Source organism: Ambystoma mexicanum, chromosome 6q (genome assembly GCF_040938575.1).
Source record: "Ambystoma mexicanum isolate Mex_15411 chromosome 6q, UKY_AmexF1_1, whole genome shotgun sequence".
Lineage (NCBI taxonomy): Eukaryota > Metazoa > Chordata > Amphibia > Caudata > Ambystomatidae > Ambystoma > Ambystoma mexicanum.
The window spans coordinates 1,582,004,754-1,582,019,950 of NC_090937.1; the positions used below are offsets into that span (position 1 = coordinate 1,582,004,754).

The window sequence follows — 15,197 nt, forward strand, 5'->3', positions numbered from 1 at the left end:
GGAGCAAATGGCGGGCATTTTGACCAATTTGCATACCCACAATGCCATGCTGATGAGGCTCTAAATTGGAGTTGAACACCCAGTGATGGCTACTAGGTGGCGCTGTGGCATGTGTGAATCGGCTCAAACTGATTATTCTACTTTCACATTATAGAAATGTTTTTTTTTTCCAAGTATTTTTAAACCCACCATAACTTTGCAGGAATTTGCTTGTCATGCCCTTATGCTCCAACCACAAGGCTATCAGACGAAACTGCAGTGATGATCCCTAATAAGGGTGAAACAGGCGTGTAGTTGTCTGCAGTCTCGAGAAAAGTATGTGTTTGTTGTTGGAGCTATATATAAAGTAGCACTGCCCTTTAAGACAAAGACGATTTTATGGAGCAAAAGGCTTGAATTTGGGCTAATTTGCATACCTACAATAACTTGTTGATGTAGTTCTGAACTGGAGGCTCACTTCCAGTGATGGTTACTAGAGGGCATTGTGGCTTTTGTGACGTGTGTTTTTATATATATTTATTATTATTATTATTATTTATATATTTGTAATCAGTTCCAAAAGAACTTTTACAAAATACAAATCACAATTCACAATTTTTATATAAAACAAATTACCAATTACAAAATCACAGAAGCCTAAGGGAAAACATAAACTTTGAGAACCTGAAAGCATATGTTCATACATTTGTGAAAGTGTGTTTGTATGTTCAGGGTTGGCTCCAGCCCCTGGTGGGCTGAAGTTTTGGCCCAGGTCGTCATACCAGTCTTGGGTGTACCAGCGATAGTGACATTTGACCTACCCCACCCATTCGCTCTGCACAGGGCGGGGTCCGGCCCTCTGCTATCATTATAGGCAATACCGGCAGATTGCTGATGTTGCGATTGTTGGCTCCAGCCCCACAACAGTTAGTGGACTTACATTTTGCCCCAAGGTTGGCATACTAGTCTGAAGTGTACTGGTGATAGTGAAATCCGACCAGCCCCAACCATAGTCTCGGTAGGATAGCTCAGGGGCAATGGGCTCATCTTGGAAGCAAGACGACGTGGAGCAACATAGTTTTGATCCCGGGGACCGCGCTTAGAAACCTCTGGGTATTTAGCGTGTTATATATAACCCATTACAATAACAATGTGCCCTGCCCTGTGCTGTCAGTATAGGCGATTTCGGGAAATTGCCGATTTTGCGATTTTTCTAGGTAGTAATGACACAATAAAACGTACAAAAGGCTATAGCAGACCCCCACGTGAATACCCGGGCAAGGCCTGGTGGTACCGCTAGTGTTGACCAAAAAGAAAACATCACTTTACACTTGGCTAATGTGGAGCAAGCAAAATAAATATCTTTTTTCCTGAATCATTACTCCAATTTAAAATGTGAACTTCTAGATAGTTTAGATCTAGAAATTGCAGACAGCGCACCTTTAACACAACGTGAACGTGTTAAGGATAAGCCTATTGCATTTCAATGGGCCTCATTCCACGGAAGGCGGTAAGGGTTAACGGTCACCGGTAATGGTACCGGTGACCGTTAACCCTTACCGCCTTACTACGAGGTGCCTTTGCGGGTTGGTACTTTAACGCCTGCTTTTTAGCAGGCGTTAAAAACCAACCCGCAAAGGGGCCAGGGTGCTAATTACGGTACTGCCATTAGCGGTACCGTAATTAGCACCTTCCCCATTCCCATAATGCCCTATTGCGCAAAAATGGGAATGGGGAAGGGCAATGGGGGAAGGGGGAATTACCACCCCGCCAACCTTGGAATAGGGCGGCAATTCCCCTTTCCTCCAAGGCGGTTCCGGTATTTGACGGGCATGGACCAAGGTGCTAATAGCACCTTGGTCCTCCGCCTACCGTGTAATGAGGCCCATTGTGTCTCTGGGGGTGCTGGTGCGCGCCTGTGGCCAGGTGACAAGACTTTAAAGTCAACGGTGTTAGTGAAATTCATCATCTCCTAATTTATTTTCTATAGCGCTTGTGTATATTGTCTTGCAGCTTCATAACGCTGTAAAAAATAGGTGGCATTATAACGCAGCTCACTGGGACTAGTGTTAGTGAGCACATAAAGATCAAAGTCTGCACTGGACAGCCATGGATTGCAACCTGTGACTGTGCGCAGACCTCTGCAGTAGCTACATTGACCCACTGAGTTATTGTCACGGCTTGAGGGGTCTTCATTTGCATTACTGGGGTCGTCTTTGCCGTCGGCCCCGTTGTCTCTAACTAGCCCTAATACCCCCATTGTACTGCGCGTGCACGCCCAGAGCGCCCACTGTGCAAACACAGGGATGGAGTCCTGTGCACACACATCCTTTTGTCATAAGCGTTGGGAACCGTGTCCAGGCTTTTTGGGACTTCATCAGTGTGATACGTCCGTCAGCCAGTACAATGCACGCGATCCCTGCCTGGACATCTATCTCACTAAAACCAAGTAAGAACATGTGTCGTCATCGGCCTCCGTTGACCTTGTCTTATCCCAGTGCTCTAATGTGATGCTTTAAACAACCCCACACCACACGGGGGCAGTGTTACTATCTGCGGGGGAGGGAGGGAGAGTTGGTGGGCAGGAGAGGAAGTGTTATGGAAATACACGTCTTTGGGTGGGATTTAATCTTTCATTTTGCCTATGCCAAACTTGTGTGGGAAAAGCTGCAGTACGTTAGAGGGAAATAGTCCTACTGGGAAATGACAATTACATGACATGTGGTTCGGCAAGGACGGTAAGATAGCTCAGTGGGTTAGTTGCATGTTGCAGCAGCTTAAAAATCACAGATGCAAAACCAGATTCAACACACAATTCGTGTTTTTGGTAATCCGTAAACCCACATCATTTCCAAAGTTACAGCGTGTTACGGGATACAAATCCTAAACAAAAACACCGGAACATCTGTACGCTTGTTGTTTATTTATTTTGTAAAGTGCTCAAACTTCCAAATAGTCGCTTCTAAACGCTAACGCGAGTGTTGGAGCAAACGTAGAGATGGAAGTTGTCGCAGTCCAGAGGAGACAACCATAACCAGTGAGAAAGGCCGGTCAACAAGTATGGCCAGCAGGATAAGTCAGTCGGCGAGTGAGGCTCTGACGTTTGTGTTCAGTTTATAGAACACTGCACCGAATTCAGGAGGTGCCGACTCAGCCCTTCATTCTCCCAAAGTCAATAAATTGAGTCATACGACTGGATAATAATATTAATTGTATGTATATATATAATGTTATCAAAGCATAGATTGAAACCGGCCGCTTTTTATAGCTCTTCTGAAATGCAAAGTGCTGGCGGGTGGGGTCTGGAAAATGTGGGAACCTACCGCTGGAAAGTTTGTACTTCTGCTTGTAGATGACGGACAGGTTTTCGGAGGACACGTGAGATGGCAATTGCAGTGTGTGCTGAACCTCCACTCTGTTGCATGCATCCTTCGGTTATAGGCCTACAGAAAGTTGGCATTCGCTGGTTCTCATGTATAGTATTTGCTGGTGGTCATGGACCATTTTTCTTGCACTTAAAGTGCAAGGGTTGCAGTTATGCTGATTGACAGCGAATTCAGTTGAAAGAGATTTCAGTTTTGCTGTAACTCCAATCAGGTAGTAAAGTGGGGAAGTGTGCTTTAACTTCACAAACGAACAGTTCCCAGAATGGTGAAAATGGTTGCAAAACGTAGTGGAACTGTAAACAGTAAAAAATAAAAGTAGTTGAACGCCGCTCCCAACCATTCCCGCTCACTTCGACCGCGGGTTGTGAAGATCGATGGAATTCATACCAAGCACAAGGTATGCTTGCATGTGTTCTGTACATCCTGCCTCATGTGTCACAGCCCCCTTCCTTTACTCCTCCAGCATTTCCCGCCCCTGCACTAAACTGATCTGAAAGTGCCAAGGCTGTGGAGATCAGAACACCCCCCTCCCCGCTGTAAAATTACTCTGCTCACAGCTGGTGCCTTTTAAACACCAATAAAGATATGCTTGACATACGTGTTCAGTAAAACACTTGCCATTGTTCATATTCACGGAGAAATGCTCTTACAACTGAACATGTGTACCGCTATGTGCAAGGCATTAAAAGCATACACACCTCTTCTAACTGACTGTCGAGTAGTTTCTACATCACTCCTTGCACTTCCGGCATAATTGCTGAGAGCATGACAGCAGTGCTTCTGAGAGAATCCAATTGCTGGTTCGTCTGAGTATTTCTTCACTTTCCATGATCATTAGCAGTAGCAATTGTAGTTCTAAATCACTGGATTAGGGACGTGCATCGTTGTTATTGCAGCTTTTGTATCAATTCTACCTTATTGTGGCATGATGTAGAGTTCTAGATCTTTCTGCTCCTGTTTTATCTAGAGCGGAACATATGGTGTGATGTACCCCTAGAGAGGTGTACGCCGCAATGTCTATTCAGAGGGACGCATCTTGTGATGTATTTCTACAGCGTTGTACACTATGGCAGTAATTATTCATTTTTCCTATGTTAGGCTGACCAGACGTTCCAGTTTTGCTGGAATTTGCCCCTCCGTCCTAGTGTCCCGAGGCTTTTTTCAGTTTAAAAACCCTGTCCCGAAATTTAAGGGTGGGGTGGAGACTGTGCTGTTTTTAGGAGAGAAACGATTGAAAAATCAGAGATCAGGCCATCCCCACTCGCTTTTCACCCCCATACCTTCTCTCTTTATCCAAGTCCTCTCTTCCTCAATCAGTCTTCTTCTCCCCCAACGTGCACCGAGACAGGCCACCGACACAGAAATAGAACTACAGTTTAATCAGAGTCCTGTTTGCGTTTTAGTCCTGTTTGTATTTCTCACCCGTGCAACTTTAGTCCTACTTCTATTTCAGTTGCCTGTCCTGGTTTTTATTTTGAAAATCTGGTCACCCTGTCCTATATGCATGTGCCAAGGCTGCACATAAGTATGATAAATGCACGCAGTTTACATCGATTCTCATAAAGTCAAACTGCAGTTCGAACCTCATACAAAACCTTTGTTAAGTGGGCATGCCTGGAATGTGGAGGTTATGCCAATGCGGATTGCTTATTTACAAAGCAAATTGACACCATATGGCCCTTTCTCCTATGTCTGGCCCGCTCTGACCCAAACCAGGCTCTGGGCCATTCTCTAGGCTGGGGGTGTGCAAACATTGGCTCTCCAATGCTTTGGACTACAACTACCACTAGCATTACCCAGCATAGTAAATGGGGACAGATGATGGGTGTCGTAGTCCAAGACTTCAGGATTGTCACAGGTGGCAGACCCCTGCTCTAGGCAGACAGGGGTCTTTAGACCTTTCATTTCTGCACCAGAAATAAAAACGTGTATACAAAGTGTGACAAATCGAATTCCGGGGTATCAGTGGGGTGAATATCAGTTTCTAAACCATCAATAAGCCCCACACCTCTAATACACTAGAATGGATCCGCACAGATTGGATTAAACCAGCATATAATTAAAACTATAAACCTCTTTGTTCAATTTTGGTAACGTGGACGGTACGGCAGGCTTATCTCCTCTAAAGGTCGTGGATCGTTGGTTATTTGCAACACAGCAAAAAGGCAATTAATACCCAATGATAAAAAGAGTGTCTAGTCAAGATTGTATAAAAATATCTACTTTTTCATGGTCACAACAGACAATCTAATAACACTACTCAATACAAACCACCCTGTAAAGGAATGCAGAGGACAGGCATTTTCTAAGAGGGAAAAGGGATGCACTCTGGATACTGACAGGAGGGTAGTTAGTATGGTTAATAACCACAACAGTTTTTAAAAGCTTCTTGGCTTCAGCAAAAAGGGGGAAAGGGTCTTAAAATGTCTCTAGGGGCATTCTGGGAAGGACCAGGGGACAGAAACATAATGTACTGCTTGCTGTAGCTGTTCTTGGTGCTCGGCAGCGTCAAGTCAGCTCAAGGGCGCTTTTCATGGCTCTGTGACAGAGTTTGAGATGAGTTTGAGATGGGAATCAGCAGCGGGTATCCGGCAGCAAAATGGTTCAGCGAGCGAAGCTTGGCGAACAGCTGCAGACAGGCCTTCCCGGAAACGCAGGGTCCGGAATCTTAGTCTCAGTGCAGATCCACGGTTCTGAAGTGCTGGTCGAGATGGCTCGGGTTTGTTCAGAGACTACAGCTTGACAGCGGTAGCTCAAGGCTTGACAGCGGTCAGCGTTGCAGGTGGTTGCGGATTGAGGAACTCGACTGACTCGAGAATGCCCTATAAGGCGGACAGCGACAAGTGCTTCTTATTGCACGTCTCCCCGCCTCCTCTTAGGTTTGAGTTGTCCTTTAAGGCGGACACTCAAGAGCTAGAGAGTGTGTTGCAGGCAGCTGCCTTGTCCTGGGTTTTGGGTTCAGATACCTCTTGCACTCCCTGTCCAGGGAGCTTACTGCAGCTTACTGCAGAGCGTAGCAGTGCATGCTGTGTGCTGGCTGGGTACCGGTTCTGAAGCTGCTGGAGGGTCTTCTGAGTTATTTTCTCCCTCTGTTCCCTGGGAGAGGTTAAGGAGAGGGATCTTGCTTCACTCTTTGGATGTTCCTGGCCTTCCTTCACTGGCAGACACTGTAAGGCAGACTGTACCTTCAGTCAGGGTCCAAGGATGAGTTCATCTTTGTGCTCCAAATGAAGTCTTCAGATGAACCAATCGTGGGTCCCTACCAAAACCTTTCAGTATGTTTGAGGACATAACAAGAGTGCTTTGCAACAGGAAAAGGTAAGGGGGTCGTACAGGAACAAGGGTTGTCCCAGAACTAATAGGGCTGAACCTTCTCTCAACAGAAAGAATTAAGAGCTCCCTCCCCTACGATACTAGATCCCACCCACCTTCTTGTCTGCTGTGATCAAAGAGTCCCTTTGGTTAATGGCTCTCTCTGGGTGGTTAGTGGCAGATCTCCCTTGAAGATGCTGAGAGACGAGACTCTCTGACTTCTTCAAACCACATTCTTGTGTCTTATGAATGGGGTCCCCCTAGCAGGGGGTGTCTAATGCAACATGTCGGTACACTGTCATTGATACTGAGAGGCAGGGCTGAAGTTACATATGAAGGGGTTGTTGGGTTTCTTGTATTTTTTGTTATCCTCTGCTGGCCGGCACCATGGGGGCCTGTTTAAAGTACCCTCTATTTGTATGTTAATCGAGGCCTCCAGCTGTAGGGCTGACAGAAGAGCAGGCGGTTATCCATGACAGAGGGAAGCTTTTCTCCCCCCTTCTTGGGATGACATTGTGCTCTCCTCCTCTGTCATTTTCCAACTAAATATAACAGGAGCGGATTGTACCTGCAGGCGGTGTCCAGACCCGAGTACACAGGTCTATGTGTTTCTTCTGGTGTGAGCATAGGAAAATTTGTGTGGAATAGCCCCACACATTTTTGGCTCTCTTCCCTTGGCCCCAACCCCATTCCAGTAAGCAAAGTGAAAAACTTGGGTGTTATTCTCTTTGCCGCCCTTTCAATGTCTGAACAAGTTACGGCTGAGTGCCAAGCTGGTCATCATCAGGATCTTGAAGAATGTTTTACCTTTGTTACCTGAACGTTTGCGCCCTTCAGTAGTTGCAGCGCTTGTTCTCTCCCACTTAGATTATTGTAACTCGCTGCATCTGTCACAGCCTATTGGCTTGACACAACACTACAGCGAATGTAGCGGCTAGGCTGGCGTCAGGTACTCCGTATGGAGCCCATATCACCCCGGTGCTGCCTTCACTCCATTAGCCGCCGGTACGTTAGTGGGTCCACTTCAAGGCCCTGTGTATAGTCCATCGGGCTATCCACGGTCAAGGGGCCGAGTACTTGCAGGCCAAATTTTCCCGATATCTTCCAGAGCGGGACTTACGCTCATCCACTGCAGACCTTCTTGTTGTCCCAAGATACCATCGTACTAGGGTTGGAGGCAGGGCCTTCTCCATAGCCGAGGCCACCCTCTGGAATGGTCTTCCCTCTGCAATGAGGAAAATGTCTAATCTTCTTGCTTTTAGAAGAGCGCTCAAGACTACTCCTCAGCGCCATGATGCCTTCGGGCGGCCGTGCGCTTTACAAGTGCAGATAACGTAACATAACATAACATTTGCCCGAGGTAGGAATACCATCATCCATTGACTTACACAATTTGAAAAAGCTAAGGCGAGCCCACGCCCACCATGTGGATGGTCGAATTCCTCACACAAAGTGTGAGTATGTCCCATTTATTTGCACATTTGCACCCCTGACTTAGAGGTGGGCATGTAGAACATGCCTTGTAGGCGACGAGCCCTTTAGTATGTCGTGACACTGTTGTGGTGAGATATCTTCCTGTCTGTGTCCAGAGGAATGCAGTCTGTGGTGTTTCTGCAGCGGGATAAAGGTGTTGATGTTTCTATACATCTCCTACCATGCAGACATTCTTCCGCAACTTAGGCCATTGAGTGTCACAACTAGATGTCACTAATCCTAAAAGAAAGACTAAATGGAAGGCTTTAAAGGCCTATGCATTTTGCAACGGACAGCCGGACCCACAATATTTCCCGTAGTCTCATGCACAACACCACCAGTTCCACACGTCTCAATCCTGGATATGATTATGGCACCCCGGCCCCATACATAGTATCATTACCACGTCCATATCCACCATGCAGCTGTTGCTCAAGGAGATCTACCAGGTGCCACTGGGGACACCGTTCCCCAGTCCATCCACGGCATTCTGGAAGTTGTAGACTTGGCTCACTTGAACTGCATGAAATGGACTAAAGGTCCAGCACCGATGTCCCCTTTGGCATGGAGCCACCTGATACCCCATCCCACCTCTACATCCTTGTCTACCTCTATTATCCCAGGTTTCAGTTTGCTTCGCTCCTACCACCACCGTATCAGCCGCTCCCTGCTCTTACCTCCCTTGCAGCCAGGGCTGGTGCTGCGGTAAGCCAGTTCTAGATAGCTGCCCATGGTAGGATTACACCAGGGGCCATCATTGTGACCCTAGAAACCCACCCTGCATCCTCTCTCATGAAGGGCACCAAGCTGTCATGTGTTCTGGGGCCTCATATATCCTTCTGCCAGCCTTGGTTGGAGTCAGGTCCCCAATAAAAAGACAACTCTGCCATCAGTAGCCCCCCGAGGCTCTGATAATAATGACCCTGTGCCCTCCCAGCATGCATTGCCACATGTATGCATGCTGGGAGGGCACAGGGTCAATATTATCAGTATTCTGAATGGACAGAGAGTTCCATGCCCTGAGGCCAGCAGAGAAAAAGCCATGACCTCAACGGCCTCAGGGCACTTGCAGAGAGAGGAAAGCAGGTGGGTGGAATATAATTATAATTGTTTTTTTATAAAGCGCTTAATACCAGAGATTGGTTTCTAAGCACGAGATCGGGCATCGAACCTGTGTTGCGCTGCTTTGTCTTGCTTCCAAGACAAACGTGTTGCACCTGAGCTATCCCCCCTCAGCATATTGGAAAGATATAAATGAATGTTAAAAAAGGGCATTATATGAGAAAAAATATAATATGCATTAGCCAAAGCTTGGCAGTAGTGATCCATTAGAGGCCTAAATGGCCTATCCTGGTGTTAGAAGAGCTCTAGGGTGCTTAATAAGAGGGGTGTGCAGAGTAGGGACACTCAGAGGACATCAAGGATCTTAAATATGGGTGTCATTAAGCAGTTTCTTCTTAACTGCGTGTTAAAATAAATCGCTTGATATTTTCATGTAAATCAGTACATAGCTCTGTCCTGGCACCAGACACTTCTTCCCCACAATACTCAGTGTTTTCCAAATTGTTCGCCACTATGTCGCAAATACACATCATTTTCTAATCCTTACCTACAAACACCACACAGCGGAAGTCTACACATCTACAACCAGCTTACATACCACGGCCCAGCCAATGCACCGCAGCACCATGCCACATGACGTCCCTGCCTGGACACAAATGCCTCTTTGCCCTTGAGACAGAACGCCTAGAAACAGACCCACACACAGTACCCGGGTACTTCTGAACTGCATGCATTCACACAGCACCAAAACTGTCCAGTATTTGTCGGTATCAGGTAATACCCACATAGATAACGTCGCCATACATATAGTCGCTGCGAAACAGCATAGGTGACATTATTTATGGGGATCATTTATGGGGTAAATGGGAATGGGGTTTCTGGGGTGTCCCAGAGGGTTCCATTGGGTAATATTGCCGCAAAGAAACAGCACCATTCTTGTATGGTGACATTTTTTGCGGGGATATTGTCACATGGAGCTCATTTGTCCTCTCACCCATCCAGCCTAGCACACTCGCCTCCCTTCCAGATCTCCCAGAGTGCCTGGAAACTATTGGATGGGAGCAATGGGCAGTATAAATTCCAATAGCATACCATAACACAACATAACAATACTCACTCCAGATATTCCCTGACCTATATGGGCAGCTGACCGAGTACATGTTTTCATTTATTTTCTAAAATGAAGCTTGATCACACTTGCCTGATAAAGATCCCCGGCTCTGCTCCACCTGCTAACAAGGCACCTGGCCTCCTTTAAAACAGATTTTCCTCCAAGCTACTCTTTCAAAAAGATCTGACTGCACCTCTACACAAGCCGTGATCTGCATGAAGAACATCGCCCTACTTGGCTTCTGCAGCAAGGCCGTCATTGCCGACACTACCCCGCCTCACTGATCCTACTACAAGGATGTGCTTATTTGGCAACCTCCAATGCTTGCTAGAAACTGAAGAAACAGCAGAGCTGTCCGAGCTGCACCTGTCACCTTAGCCAAAAATTCTACTCCATCCTTGCAAAGCCCTCATTGGCTTACATCATATTTGATTTCATCGTTTGTAAACACACACAGAACTAACGTTCTCCTATAAAGACGCAGCTGGTATACAGGAAATCAAGCGAAAACCAACAGACAATGTCAGGGCCCAATTCTTCAGAAGAGACAGAAATAACCACCTTCAAGCCGCCATCTACCCTTTATTTGCAAAGGAAAGTTGTAAGGACTTTATGAAACTGGTAGATGGATTTAAGAGCCTGGGTTTCTCGAGGGAGGCTGTTCCACTGCCGTGGGCCGTAGCCAGCAAACCTTTTATCTCCCCCTGAGACACAAGTGGAGGACAGGATAGATTGAGTGCATCCCCAAAGATCATCTGCAAAGGATTCCTCTTAGCTCCTGCAATACCTGCTTGCTGTACCACACTGTGCTCTTGCAGCCAGTGCCTTAAGTGGCACTACAAATCGAGCCGGGGCCCATCGAGGGGGCGTGGCCTAACAACGGGGTCTTGATGGGCCGTTAGGCCACGCCCCCTTGACGAGCCCCGGCTCACTGGGCTACTGCACCGCTGCCAGGCAGCCTTTTGTAGAGATTAGCACCCTCTCCCCTATGGGGGAGAGGGTGCTGATCTCTGCATTTATTTTGTAAAGGCTTGCCTGGCAGGGGACAGCGCCTCGCCTATTTTGCCTTAATGGTGGCGCTGCCTCTCGACAGCTGGGGAGGGGCAGCGTCACCATTAAGGCTGAAAGGGTGAGGCCACTAGAAGCAGAGGCCGTTTCCTGAAGACTGAAACTCCCGCGAATCCGCGGGAGCTTCAGTATTTAGAATGCAAGTCCTCTGCTTCCAGCGGCCTCACGTTTTCTCCATAATGGTGGTGCAGGCCCACGTGCATCCCTTGATTAAAGGGATGCCTCGCAGGTGCGGCGCCACCATTACGGCTGAAAGGCATTTTTTTCTGAAGCCTGAAGCTCTCGCACACGAGCGAGAGCTTCAGGCTGTAGAAAAAAAATGCCTTTTTGTGTAGTGGCCGGGGCTGCCAGGAGAGATTAGTGGGCCCCGGCAGGGCCCCGCCTCAAAACGAAATTTCAGACCCTCCCGGGGCCCAGCCCCGGCAGGCCCCTGCCCACTTAAAGCCCTGCTTGCAGCCCACAGAGCTCAACATTGTCCGTCACCCTGTTCTTGACTGGGGGAATACTGTGCGTGTGGGACACAGATTCAAGCGTTAAACGGACAACATCTAGCACTACCTTGGGGTCGATGTCAAACAGTGAAACTTCTCTTACCTTCTAATCAAAAGCATCTTGTCTCGGGAGGATAACTCAGGGGGCAACGTGCTCGCCTTGGAATCAAGATGATGCGGAGCAACGCAAGTTCGATCCCCGGGTCGGCGCTTAGAAACCTCTGGGTATGAAGCGCAAAATAAATAAACAATGACAATTACAAAAACTTATGATCAATGATAATCAATCTGGTGACGACTATAGTGGCCCTATCGAAAGAATCCAGTGTCAGAGTGTGTGGTAACCAATTCTTCGCTCTACTGTCATTATTACCCACAGTGTGGTAATCAATTTATCAATGCAGGACTTTTGGATGGGGGGGTGAACGGATCAGTCGACAAGATCTGGTAATTAAACCCATGACCCACAGCATTGTCTGAGTGTTGTGCTTTCGCTACAAATATATAGCTTAATCGGTACTTAAATTTAATTCTGATAAGACTGTCATCATGGCTATATCAGACTTGGCCTAGAAGAGGAAAGTCTGCAGCACCACACACAAAATTGAAGGCACCAGCTACTCTAAAAAGAAATCAGGAAATTTAATGTAATCCACTTCACTGAGCTGTATCCCAAACCAGATCGGTAGCTCAGCCTTCGGCACATGAACCCTGAAGGTGTGGGCGCTACAGTAGATAGATTGACACCTTCATCCCCTCCAATGGCTTCCTGTAGGGATGCAAGTTCAGCCCCCAACGCTCTTCCACTGGTGTTAACAGGACCTGCCAGCAAGATGGAACCAGCAAAGCAAACAGCGCAGAACGCTACATGGACACCTATTGTAGAAACCCGGCCATAGGCTGCATCGCACCGGGACCAGACAAAATCCACCAATCGGTGGGCTCGGAAACAAGAGCTGTACCCCCCCCTACCCCCTCTCCGCATCATGGGTCCTCCATTGAACATAATTTATCTGATTCGCTTCGTCAAAACAACATTTGCCCAGGACGAACGTAATTAAAGCACTCGGTGGGAAAGTTGTCTCTTACATTACTGACAGGGACACAAATTAAAACCCAGAGTGGTGTGCCATGACAACAGGAGATGTCAAATTAAATGCATAATTATACAATCAAGCTCTTTTTCAATGCATGCCGCCTTTAAGAAGGGGAAGACACATGGCTGCCTTTTTCACACGTTTTGCATCGGTAATAACATTTCAAATGAGGTTAAATTCGAGGTTATGTTCTGCTGCGGTGAATCCAACATTACTTTGCAAGTGATTAAATAGATATCCTTCCACAAGAGTCAGGCAAGCAGGTGTACGCAGGTGTCTGCGTGCATTCATGGGTTTATGTGTGCAGCGTGTGTTTGTGTGTGAGGGAATGAGTGGGCATGCAGTGTATTTTTGTTATGGTTAACACCGTCTTTGTGCAAACTGCTGTGCTAATCTTCGCTTCACTTGTGTGGTGCTCCACAACTGTGTTGAGCTCAGAAGTGTGTGTTTGAGTTTGTGAGACAGAGAAGGCAACAGTATTTGTAGATATGAGTATGGTGTCTGCGTGGACCTCGGTGTGCAGGTATATGCAGTGTGGTGCCTGTGTGCATTTTGTAGTGTGTGTGTGTACATATGAGTGCGTGGATGTGTGTGGGAGAATTGTATGAGTACACCTGCACTTGTGCATATGTGTGTTTGTGTGATGCCCCTATCTCTATGTGTTGTTGTGTATGTGGTTTTACATGATTGTGTGTGCGCACATAGTTTGTCTGAGTGTGTGTGTGTGGTTTGTGTGCAAAGAATGAGAGAAGACATGCGTGCTCAAAGGCACATGATCTTTGCGATCATCTGTGTGTTCATGTCTTCCCCTTTGTGTTAGAGTTACGGAAGTATTGTCCTGTGTATGCCATCGTGCTCATAACGTGTGTGCTATCATACGTGCATTTTAAGATAAAAAGACTTCCAAGGCTATGTGTGTCTGAGTATTTCTATGTGACACTCTACTGCTGTGTGTGTTCCTGTGAGTGCTCTGCTTTGTGTGTTTTCTTTCAGGCATGCCAATGTATACTGGCGGTCCAGTGTGCCTCTGCAGTGAGTGCTGTAGGTGTGTGTGTGGGAGCAAGGCATTGTTTCCCTAAGTGTGTTTAGTGCATGGGTGCAATCACACCTTCTCGTGCCTAGAAACACTCGCGTACAGGCGCGTTATAAATGCCATATCATATCATATCAAAAAGAAATGGTGCTGGCGAAAGTCAAGGCAAGATAACTGGGTATCTGGGACCTTACAGCTCAATTAACTATATCAATATGTCTGTGTATATATTATACTCGTTCAAGAAGACAACTATCCCTACTGCCCAATCTGGGGTCCATCGGGGTCCTGCGCTGTGCCTTACAGTTTGCATCTTGGCGGCTTAGATGGGACCTTTTCTGATCACATACCTATTGGTTTTATTTTATTTATTTGTTTTTTATAACACGCCTAATAACGTACCTGAGTTCAGTCCCTAAGCGTGGATCCGGGATTCGAATCTCTGTTTCTCTGCTGGTCTTGCTTCCAAGACCGGCTCGTTGCCCCTGTGCTGTCCCCCGTTGCCCCTGCACTATCCTCTGATTGTGCTTAAGGCACACAGACTGCAGATGTGAGAGGAAAACGGGCACAGTTAAATCCACGGGTGGACAAGGGACCAAAAGAGGCCCTAGAAATAATTTTCAAAATGGCCCCATACTACAGATTTTCAGCAAGCCCAAGCCTTTTCCTATGAGAACATTTGGAAATAAAACACAAAAAAGGCCTAGTGTGCAGAGGCCAACTGGGAAATCTGCAGAGTTCCCTATAGGCCTGTCCATCCCTGGTTAAATCATTCACCATCACCTTAACCACTTCTGCAAAGAATCAAAGTGAGGCGTTATACCAGTTACAGCTGCAACACATTTCATAGAGCTAGAAAAGGGACCAGAATCTTACTGATTGATGCTACTGGTGACCAGCCCATGTCCAGCGTTCAACACATGGACGCAAGGAGGGACTATTGCCCAGTAGTGGGAAACGTGGCGCGAGAGATAGGCGTGGGCCTCTTCCAAGCATTGAATTCATGAGCTATAGGACTCTGAATACATTCAGTAATGTTCTGAGCAAAGTATCCAGCACACCTTGCGTCCGAAGACTGTGCTAGTACAATGTGTGATTAGCACACCACTAGCCCAGAGGAAGAACTCTGGGTGCACTTAAACAAGGGACTGAAACAGGTTACATGCAGGCTAGCACAATATAGGT

At 47.0% G+C, this 15,197-nt stretch overlaps 1 protein-coding gene across 1 annotated transcript in view; it reads left to right on the plus strand.

The window, feature by feature from the left end:
• LOC138516859 (homeobox protein EMX1) overlaps positions 1 to 15,197 on the plus strand; it is a 61,939-nt gene that overhangs the window by 25,780 nt on the left and 20,962 nt on the right. The gene's annotated exons all lie outside the window — the stretch shown is intronic.